Here is a 12040-nt window from a genome sequence, read left to right as displayed (position 1 = left end):
GGGGGGGATAGGGCTTGGGGCCCGGCGCGGCGCGGCCGCCTCCGTGCGCCTCCTCGGGGCGCTGGCGGCGGCCAGATCGCCTCCTCCCGCTCCCGCTCCCGCTCCCGCCCCCGCCCCCTGCGGCGCCGTCTCCACGGCAACGCCGCGCGCGCCCGCCGCCGCGCCCCGCGCCCGCCCCGGCGGCGCGCCCCGCGGCTCGGCGGGAAGGTCCGCGTGCGAGAGCTCTCCCGCGCCCCAAAGCCGCGGGGGAAGGCGGCGCGCAGCCCGCCCCGGAATGCGGCTGCGGCAGCTTCCCAGCGGCCTGCCCTAGGGGTGGGAACGGCTGGGCGCCCCGCTCCAAAGGCGGCGGATCCCTTGTCCGGAACAGGTGCCTGCGCCCCCCTGCTGTGCACACATTTCAAACCCGACAGCGTAACGGAGTAAGCGGGAAGGAAGCACAGCAGCCATTCTAAAATTGCCCCTCGACAATGTAGATTGCAGCACGTCCGTGCCAGTAGTACTGCAAAGAAACAGCCAGCACTGTGAGCTTGCCAGATCCTACTATTTTTGGCTCAGTCCTTCAATAGTACCGTGCAAACAGATAGCACATGTTGCTGCTTCTAATTCAACAGAGCAGCCCAAGCTCCAGCACCACCTACTACCTTGCTGGGCACCTACCTCATCTTAGGTTCAGCAAATACTTCCATTAACTCTCCCAAGTTTTCCTGAATTTATAAAGGTTAGGTGTAGCTGCTCCTAGACAACGCCAATGGCATCGAGATAAGCCAGCTGGAACGTGCATCCCACCTGCTTGCTACTTCTAGGACCACTTTCAGTATTTTTATGGTATTTTCCTGCTCAAGCTATGTTGTAGCCAGAGGCATATTAAACTATAATTAGCTTGAGAGGGAGATATCAATGAGATACTAGATGTCAATCCACACATAAAAATGGAAGAAGATCCAAGTTTTACCAATGGATGTTTTGACATTGTAAAACATGACAAAACCAACAACAGTATCTTCACAGCTGTTACTTTAACAAAAGGTTGGTTGTCCTCTCATAAGGTCTCGACTACCTGGGACCAAATGTATCCCAGGAAGAGGCTGGAATGAAGGATAGCAAAAGGATTTACCTAACAATCTGATCTTCCTGGAGTAAGGACAGAAATTTTTAGAAGTTATTTTAATTCACACACGCGTGTGTTTTACAGACCCTTGCTTCAACGGTTTTACCTATAAAAGTAATCAGCTGTGGGAAGAGTGAAGATGACAAACTAAATATCAAAGGAAACCTCCAAACAAAAATAAGCGTAAGAAACCTAGCATGAATCATTCCTAGCAGTAACGGTGAGGCGGGCTGCCTCACAAGGGAGAAAACAAGAGCTTCCTCAGTTTCCCGTTTCTCACACATAGCCTAAAATAAAGGCACTGAGCTACAAAAACTTTAGACTGAGTGGCAACAGTCTAAGGCTCATTGTGGGTAATGCTCAGAACATCGGCATTACGATGAGGCTGCGTTACACTTCTGGACAGCAATTGTCATTTCTTGGTTAGGTTTCACATGCTAACACTGAAACATATGAAGCTGTATGTATTTTCCACTAAAAATCAAATCAGATGTACAGGCTTCTGTCAGTAACACTGTTCGAGGCAGTCCTCAGTGTTGGTGGGGGAAAAGATGAAGATCAACAACAGTTCTTTCTTCCATATGATAAGAGTGATAAGAGTGAAAAAAAATGCGATCAAAAATAATTCAGACTAGGCGAGTGTAAACAACACACAGCTTAGAAATATATTTCTTGATGTCAGGTAGCTAGGATCCTAGATTCATTAGCTTCTAAAAGTCCCTCATGACATTTTGCACGCAGTAACAACAGGTCAAGAGCAAAGAAACTAAGGTTCTAAATCCACATATGAGTAACTGTTGCATCATTTTTGTTCTTTCAGCTCAGGCTCACACACGAATGCAAATGCTTTAGTATTTCATCATGTCCAAAGTATTTTGTTTAGATATCACAGAGATGGCTCCATCTGTCCCTGCCTTTCAACTTGTTCACATATTTGGCTTGCATGAAGTATGTTTTCCCACCGTATGGGTGCAAAACCATAAATCCCTGAGACTGAAGATAACAGAAAAAACGTCAAAGGAACTAAATGCACACTGAGCCCTGGGGGGAAGAAGTGTGTATTCACTTCAGAATAAGAGGTGTGAACAGATTCAGGGGCAAAGAAACACTGTTATCCCTAGAACAACCCCGTGTGGGAGACCAAGTACTGACTTGTGAAATGCCCTATATATTTCATGCTCCTCTATCATAAAATATGAGTACTGGGACAGATAAGATCCCAGGTAAGGGAACAGAGCTGTAGGGACAAAGAAAGCATCACTCCAAGCAGATGTCATGGTTCATCTTTATTTCCTCTTAATTCTTCATTTAAACAGTGTTAATTGATTATTACAGTCAAGTGTAGAAGCTCCACATAATTGATTACTTCCCTTCCACATTTATTGTTACTCTTCCTCCAGGTCTGACTGAGCTTTCTCTAAGCCTTAAGCTTTGGCTCAAACACATCCTTTTACAATTTTAATCAGTTTCCATGTTGATTTGGTTGAGTTAACGCTATTTGTCTTGTGGAAAAAGCCTTTGTTTAGGGTTGCCAAGCTTACTGAAATCACTTCTCTGTTTTGCCATTCTCCAAGTTAATATATGATACAAAACCAGGGTCACTTGCATCAGCTAAGGCTGAACTGTACATGCAGATAGAAAGAAAGCAAGCTAGGCGATTAAATCAGAGGCGTTAACAGGAGAAACAATACCAAATCACTCCATCTTGAAGACTGAAGTAATACAACATGGAGAAATTTAATAGTAATGACAAGAAGCTTAGCCCTAAGTTGGTTGTTTTGGGTTTTTTCCCCTGCTCTTTGTCTAGAGCACTCTGACAGAGGCAGTCTTGAGCTGTAGAGCGAGTTGCCTGACAGAAAATATCAGCAGGTCAGTGGCTGTTACTCTGCAAAGACACCGAGCAATGCCACAATCAAACGAGATGGATGGCTTCAGGCAACACAAAGCGCAGGGTGGTGTAGGAGAAGGACTGTTGTTTGCTGCTCTGAAGTAGCATGTTCCTGGCATGTATATTCATAGCCAACAATTGAAGTGCCAAATCCTGTTCTGAAACCCTTGCCCTGAATGGCCAACCAGCTGGGACAACACCTGTAAACTTGGCAGCAGTATCAATATCTCTGAAAGGAGCGTTGGATTGAACCTCCTGGTGGGACACCTGTAGATGGAAAAAAAACCCAGATGGCTGTGCTGTTTAAATCTCAAGCCTGCTGACTATCAACATGGCCACTGGCCTGGCCAAAGTCCAGGAAGAGCAGCAGAACAGAGCTGGAAAAGCAAGAAGCACTGCAAGGGTCTGCATTTTGCCTAACCTTCCATGGCACCTCTGTTTTCTCCATGCAAAACCAGATTTCTAAATCAGACATTGGTTAGGAGCTACCATTCCCACACAACAGACAAACATGCTTGTCAGAGGGCAGGGAATTCACATTTCACTGGATAAGGCACTGGAAATATTTGAACTGCAATTCCTTGTTCAGCTCTAGTCAGCACATTAAAAAAAAATGGAATTCTAGCTGCACCAAAACCAGAGAGAAACTCTAAGGATATTTAGGGAACCTCAGAGCCGTTATCTAAGAACAGAAAAATAAAAATTGGCTTGTTTGGTTTATCAGACTAAAATCCAATATGACACACTATTATGCTTTCCAAATATTTTGGGTGTGGTTAAGACAAGCAAGGGAGCAAAAAGAACTATTAAAGTGAAGAAGAATAAATAATTATAAACTTGCTATAAATATTTTTTTCCTGGCACTTCAACACCTGTTGATCTTCAAGGAGCTGTTAGCTTGAGGAACAGCCTTCCAAAACAAGGACTTGGTGCAAAAGAATTAATGACTGAAAAGTAATCACAGATGGCAGCCATGTGGGAGGAGGTGAAGGTAGCTGGAAGGATAGAGACATCCATCCTCTGGTAGCTCACAGCCTGCAGACACTACTTCCTCCAGAGCTTTGGGCTGGGGTACTACTGCTGCTCCCTTACATCAGCTGCCATTTGGTTTAATACCAGAGGAGTGTAAATTCCAAAATCCCTAAGGAAACTGAGGATGTTTATTCCCTTTGAAGATGAGGGAGCCAGCACCTCACACTTCTGTCACTTCATGCATTGCTGCTATTTTGTGTCTCTTCCTTCCTCCTACTCCTTCATGCCTTTTCCTTGCCCTCCTTTCTCCTGTCTAATCACAAATCTCCCTCCCCACACACATGCGTCTTTCAGTGAGTGGGATCACTTCTCCATCATTTTCCCTTGCAGGATCTGTATTTAATTTATAAATGAAGTAGAGAAAAGAGAGGAAGAGAGTAAATGGCATCCTCTTCCCTGAGCGCAAGGTTTCTGTCTGCATTTTCATCAGTCTAGAAAAATCTTCACTGTCATGTCAGGTGGGCCTGGAGGAATTCTGGAGGAATTTGCATTCATCGTTTTTTATCCTGGAATAGATGAAGAAACTTAAGTGTTGCCTTATATTCAAGTAAATGCGGTACTCTCAAGCTAAGACTAGATTTGTTTTTGAAAGCAACTGTATGACATAATTCCCTGAGATGCCTTATGGTCCAATATTTCTAACTCTGTCCTGTTGCCAGTGAATGCTAGTTTTCTGGCACCTACTTCCAACATCTCATTGTCTTACCACCAGAAATAGATGGCACATCTCCTACACAGCTCTGTGGCACTACACCCCTACAGGAATTTTTTTAAGATACTGAGCCCTGACTAATGCTTTCATTTCTTAGTCAAGTTTATCAGTGGCTGTTATTGCCTCCAGTGTTTCTTTCTGACCGTACAGAAAGCACAGTTTATGCCAGTAGACTGATTATGTCAGCTTGTAATTTCTGTCTAATTACTCCAAGTTTACCTAGATACATCACTAAGCTTTCCTTCCCAAAATCCTTGCAGATATTTTTGCAGTTTCAGCTGAGAATGATGAAAATCTTGTAAAAAAAAAAAAAGTGTAAAAAAAAAAGTGTATTTTTTTCCTCATGAGTTTTGAAATGCAGCAATAATGGCATGGTGGATCTGAAACCTCTCCAACAGCACTCCTTTCTTGCACAGTGAGTCTTCTTTTCTAGTGTGTCCCCTGTGGATCACATCTGAGAAACCGCTTACTGCTAAAAAAAGTTTATTCAGTCATGTTTACATTATAGACAATATGGTCTATGTTTTCAGAAAGAGTAAGTCATAGCAATTATACGACATTTTTCTTTTTGATCGTTCCTGCCAAACCAGACCAACTTAATTTCTAGTAGAACTAACAAATTTCAAACATCACCCATGATTTCTGTATCCATTCTTCCTATCTTTGAAGTAATAGGTTCGTATTTTTATTTATCAACATCTGAAAGCTTGTAATGTATGAAGTACCCATTCGCTAGTGAATATAAGATTGCCTTAGAATAATGAGCTTCTGTTTTTAGCAGTTGTTCTTTCCTACTTGTTTTTTAAAAGCTCTTTTAGATGTTCTAACAATAGCATCTGTGAATATTTGAAGAAACTGCTTAACTTTCTGCCTGAGTTTTCCTTCTTAGAGGTGAGTTTTTCTGAGACTTTGAAAAAGTCATATTGGGACAAAATTATGTTGTATTTCTGTAAATCTTTCCATGAAGAACATCCAGAATTTCCAACTATTTCCACTGAGTTTCCATGCACCTGGATTTCAGCTGCTCCTGAGAATGAAGTCCTACCACATACAACATTTTTTCTCCATGTGAGAAAATTTTTACTGAGCTTCGAGAAGCACTAACATCATGCTGCAAAGCAGAAAATGAAATTTGACCATAAACATTCTGAATATCTTTTTTTCCTCACTTTTATCTTCTTCCATTCCTCTGGCAGGTCGGTCCAATTTACAACAGGCTAAACTTTGAAGAAAAAATTACTTCTCACACACACTTGGGAATTTACCTACAAATCTCTAAAGACTGTTTTACTGCCATTCTGCAGCTCAGGCTTTAGATAGAAGACAACTTTGAGACTGGGAGTAGCTCGATAAAAAGCCAGGCCAGCTTTTTACATTACTGGAAAACAGTCAGAAGTTCAAGTGGAAACTAAGGACCAGAGAGAGAAATGGCAGGCAAAGGAGTGGGAATCAGTGAATCAGGAATGAAACAGAGATCAGATAAAGACCCAGGGCTAAAATCTATTGAGAGAAGCTTGGAGAAGGATCAACAGGCAGAGAAACTGATTGAATCAAAAACTAGGATTGGGAAAATCTAAGCTGGAGGGGAGAAAGGAGGCTTCGGACAGTTAGGGCAGCGAATAAAGAAGTTTGATGTTTAGAAGCTGGAACTGGCAAGTCAAAGATAATACAGACCTGAGGAGTCAAAAGACAAGAAGGTGAAATGGGGTGTGATACAGGGGACAGGACTTCAAATCAGATGGGTGAAATATGCTCATCAGGGCAGGCTTTTCACAGAATCATAGAATCATAGAATGGTTAGGGTTGGAAGAGACCTTAAAGATTATCTAGTTCCAACCCCCCTGCCATGGGCAGGGAAACCCTCCACTACAACCAGGTTGCCCAAAGCCTCATCCAACCTGGCTTTGAACACTTCCAGGGGTGGGGCATCCACAACTTCTCTGGGCAACCTGTTCCATTGCCTCACCACTCTCAGAGTGAAAAATTTCTTTCTTATATCTCACGTAAATCTGCCCTCTTTCAGTTTAAATCCATTGCCCCTTGTCCTATCACTATACACCCTTGTGAAAAGTCCCTCTCCAGCTTTCCTGTAGGCCCCCTTTAGGTACTGGAAAGCTGCTATAAGATCACCCCAGAGCCTTCTCTTCTCCAGGCTGAACAGCCCCAACTCTTTCAGCCTGTCTCCATAGGAGAGGTGCTCCAGCCCTCTGATCATCTGCGTGGCCCTCCTCTGGACTCGCTCCAGCAGCTCCATGTCCTTCTTGAGTTGGGGACTCCAGAGCTGAATGCAATATTCCAGGAGGGGTCTCACGAGAGCAGAGTAGAGGGGCAGAATCACTTCCCTCGACCTGCTGGCCACGCTCCTTTTGATACAGCCCAGGACACGGTTGGCTTTCTGGGCTGCCAGCGCACATTGCCGGCTCATGTTGAGCTTCTCATCCACCAGCACTCCCAAGTCCTTTTCCTCAGGGCTGCTCTCAATCCATTCTCCTCCCAGCCTGTACTTGTGCATGGGATTGCTCCGACCCACATGCAGGACCTTGCACTTGGCCTTGTTGGACTTCATGAGGTTCTCACAGGCCCACCTCTCCAGCCTGTCAAGGTCCCTCTGGATGGCATCCCTTCCCTCCAGCGTGTCCACAACACCACACAACTTGGTGTCATCTGCAAACTTGATGAGGGTGCACTCAATTCCACTGTCCATGTCGCCAACAAAGATGTTAAATAGCACTGGTCCCAGTACCGACCCCTGAGGAACACCACTTGTCACTGGCCTCCACGTGGACATTGAACCGTTGACCACAACTCTTTGAGTGCGACCATCCAGCCAATTCCTTATCCACCGAGTGGTCCATCCATCAAAACCACGTCTTTCCAGTTTAGAGATAAGGATGTCGTGTGGGATAGTATCAAATGCTTTGGATAAGTCCAGGTAGATGATGTCAGTTGTTCTTCCCCTATTCATCAATGCTGTAACCTCATCATAGAAGGCCACCAAATTAGTCAGGCAGGATTTGCCCTTAGTGAAGCCATGTTGGCTGTCACCAATCACCTCCTTGTTTTCTATGTGCCTTAGCATAGTCGCCAGGAGGATCTGCTTCATGATCTTGCCAGGCACAGAGGTGAGACTGACTGGCCTGTAGTTCCCCGGGTCTTCTTTTTTCCCCTTTTTAAAGATGGGGGCTATATTTTCCTTTTTCCAGTCATTGGGAACTTCACCAGATTGCCACGACTTCTGAAATATGATGGATAGTGGCTTAGCAACTTCATCTGCCAGTTCCCTCAGGACCCGCGGATGCACCTCATCAGGTCCCATGGACTTGTCCACCCTCAGGTTCTTTAGATGGTCTTGAACCTGGTCTTCTCCTACAGTGGGCGGTTCTTCTTCTCTTCAGTGGGCGGTTTTCGTCCGGGTGCAGATGAAAGACCCAGCATGTCATTCCTCTGCTGTCAGAACACAGCAGTGAAACTCACAGGCTCCATTTCACCCCTGTCCAGTGCTGTCTGTGTTAATGGTGGTAAAACTGTAAATCATGCTACTTATTCTGAGTAGTCGAGTGACTCCATCCTGCTGGTGGCCCATCTGGGACCACATGATGCCACAGGGTGGGATTTGTCTCCTATGGTTCAGATTTTTTAAGGACATTCAGAGATTGCACTGAAAGGTTGTACCGTTTGGTTGTACCATTTGGCTCTCAAGGGTTAGAAATTCCACAACTGAGGATGCACAGGCAAATGTTGCAATTTCCCTGTGTATGTATTCATTATAGTAAAGTAACTACATGACTGTAGATGTTTTTTTGCACAGAATTCCTACCTTGTTGCATGAATGCGATGGATCAGCTTGGAAGATGACCTGCAGTGAAGGAAAACCTCTCTCTAAGAAGCCTTGCGTATTGCAACACTTGGAATGCATGCATTTCCTAGTGGAAACTCTACCTGCCCAGACCAAAGGGCTTGGACTACTAAGCCTCTAAGAAGAGCCACAGAACTAGGTTTTAAGTGGAAGAGGAAGAAAAATTAAAGTAAATGAGAGGATGATTTTGCACTTAAAGTAGCTGAATTCTGTTCAGGGGAACCTAACTCCTTGCTACAATACCTGTATAATTCTAGCTGAGGAATGACTTTAAAATTGACATGAGTGCTTTCCATCTTCAGAGAGACTTGAGATTTGGCAATACTAGCTGTTAGAATTGTTAAGAGGATTTCTGTTTCAGCAGCCTGAAGGATATATGAAGTGAGCATAATGCATACACACAAAGCAACTGCATTAAAATTCCACAAGCAACTTCAGTCCTGTCATTTCCTAACCCTGGATACTTGCCTTTACATTTGAATTCTATTGGCATAGTTTGGCATAGCTTTTTTCACTCCTCAGCCTCCTTCTCTCCAAACCAGAGAAACCCAGAGTCCTCAGCCACTCCTCATAGGACATGCCTTCCAGCCCTTCCACCAGATTTATTGTGCTCCTCTGGATGCATTCAAGCACCTCAACATCCCTCTTAGATTGTGGGGCCCAGAACTGCACACAGTGCTCAGGGTGAGGCCACACCAACACTGAATACAGCAGGACAGTCACCTCTCTTGACTGGCTGGTTATGCAGTGCTTGATGCAGCCCAGGATGTGCTTTGCCCTCTTGGCTGCCAGGGCACCCTGCTGACTCACACTGAGCCTGCTGTCAACCAGCATCCCCAGATCCCTTTCTGCAGGGCTGCTCTCCAGCCACTCCTCTCCCAATTTATACTTGTACCCAGCATTACTCTGTCGTAAGTGCACGATCCAGCATTTGGACTTGTTCTATTTCATCTCCTTAATCATAGCCCAATGCTCCAATCTACCTATATCCCTCAGCAAAGCCCCTTGTCCCTCAGGAGAGTCAACAGCACCTGCCAGGCTGGTATCATCAGCACACTTGCTAATGGTGCATTCAGCTCCTGCATCCAGATCAACATGTTGAACAGACCTGGCCCTAGAATGGAGCCCTAAGGAACACCGTGGGTTCCCGGTCACAAGCCAAATGTATCCCCATAGGCAGAGGCATGCCTTTTCCTGGGTCTGCGTGCAGCCAGACATTCGGGCCCGTTTGTGCACTACCATCTCAGACAGACATGCTGAAAACCAGTGCAAACCACCAGGACGGAGCAGGTTGAACCACCCTTACTAAGTACTCAACTTTCAGCCCAAGATCTCATTTGGTGGTTCTTGATATTAATGTTAACTGTATAAATGCAGACGCTGCATTACACATCGACTGACCAGTAGGTGTAGTCTGAAAGTTCAGATGGGCTGCAGTGTCCTGACAGGGGTCACAGGGAAGAACCAAGCCACAAAATTTAGCATTTTCAGCAAGGGGTGGGAGCAAGGCTAAGCACCAAGTCACTGCTGTCAGCAGATGACTAGTGTGACAATGCCATGACAAACTCGTGGCATGCCTCAATGTGGCTGCCAGGTCCTCCTGTGAGCCCGCTGGCAGAGGACTTGGAGGGGCAGCCACCTCAGCCAGCTCCTGGAACAGATTCTCCCAGACATCATACGAAACACTGCCATGGATAGACGACCTTTTCTGAGCAATGGACCATACTAAAGATGTTAGCTTGCTGCCGGGTCTCTCGACTTGAGATTCCCAATGTTCAATGTCTGGGCATTCCTTGAAATATCAATCGAGCCAATGGTGAATTCAAAGAAGACAAAACTTCAAACAGGAATTTTGTATTGGGCCGGAGTATTTTCAGGTCTGTAGCCTAATGCAAACTTTGCAGAGGCTTCACACTGCTCATCAAGCTGTTGAGAAGGAAACTGGAGGAGAAGGAGTAAGAGCTATGTCCTGTGAAGTACAAGATGAAGTTCTCGAGGGGACAATGCACAGCTGTAAAGCACTAATTATAGTGCTTATGACCCATGCCTTACGCACTACCCAAACAGTTTGAGACTGACAAAACTGGAAAGCTGTTCCCTTCCCAGCTACAATCTATGGGCCTTAATATATATACCCGAACATTTTTTGTTGTATGGTTCAGCATATCGAAATTGTGAATTTCATCATGCCGTATTTTCACACCTTGTTGAGGAAGCGTACCATCATCCTGGCTAAAGCACCATTTTCAGTTTACCTCCTGTAAATTGCCTGTTTTCTAAGATTTTGCTCTTCTTGTGATGGTACTCGGTAATGTGATGGCCATATTGTGCAATTCTAACCCAGAAAAAGCACTTTTTAATACCTTGGCCAGTAAGTTAGGCATAATATTTTTTTTCTAAAAACACATCATAGTCACCTTAATATCAGAGTGCAAGACACAGTGAGCCACAGCCAATGCCTGATTTCTAATGTTTGCTGAGTAGCCAGGGCAATTAATATGTATTATAAATAACATTCAATATAATTAGAAATCACACAATAAAAGGAGAACACCTATATAGAGTTGTATAAAGAGGAAGTAATTAAAACCATAGCAAATTGCCTACCTAGAGGTGTAGAGTTACCGTTTCCATGGCAACCTTAACTCTGTATTTCCTGCCTTTTGTAATTTCAAAAGCTCAGCTCGGTGTTGCTTTAATATAGTATTTCACACTGAATACTTTTACCAATAGAAGGATTATTTTGAAAACTGACATTTCTAGGACTCCTAATACTAGCCCAGTTTGCACAGCAACATTATAAATTATTCAGAAAAAGATGTACTAATACATAGCTCTCAACAAAGACTGAACTTGCCTCAAGCTGGTGTAATGTATTATGGATATGTGGTAGCCTCTTCATAGATAAGGTGCTGGTAGCTTCCCTTTGGAACCCTGTTTCATTTCCTCTGTGACACTGGCCTGAAAAACACTAGATTAAAACTGAAGGCAAGAAGGAACACATCTGCAAATGTAAAATAGGAAAAATTACTTTATTTGAATTACAGCTTATTAAAGAACATATACCAAGTGCACCTGGAGAAATGCTGGTTGGTAATAAGAGCAATGCTGTGGATTACTGCTGCATTAGACAGAATTGTTCCAATTTAGAACCTGTAACTTTTGATTAGACTTCAGCAAGAGTGTGTATCAGCACCTAGATATGTTTCCATTTCTTGGCTGCCTGCATCTTAAAATGAAAGTCACTTTTATAGCTTACTAGCAACATAAATGCTAGCAACTTAAGAGGACCTGGGTTTTCAAAGTCAAAGTACATAGGTCCAACTCTTTATAGGCTGCTTTACTTAAATGCCAAGTAAAAACTATGTTTTTAGTTATTCCTGTTGTAAGGCTTCATAGAAAAGCCTTGAAGAAAACACATTTACACATATCGTAAAGTTTAAG

This window comes from Tauraco erythrolophus, chromosome Z (genome assembly GCF_009769465.1).
Source record: "Tauraco erythrolophus isolate bTauEry1 chromosome Z, bTauEry1.pri, whole genome shotgun sequence".
In the NCBI taxonomy this organism is placed as follows: Eukaryota; Metazoa; Chordata; class Aves; order Musophagiformes; family Musophagidae; genus Tauraco; species Tauraco erythrolophus.
The sequence above is the reverse complement of the archived record's forward strand: the minus strand, read 5'-3'. Positions refer to the sequence as shown.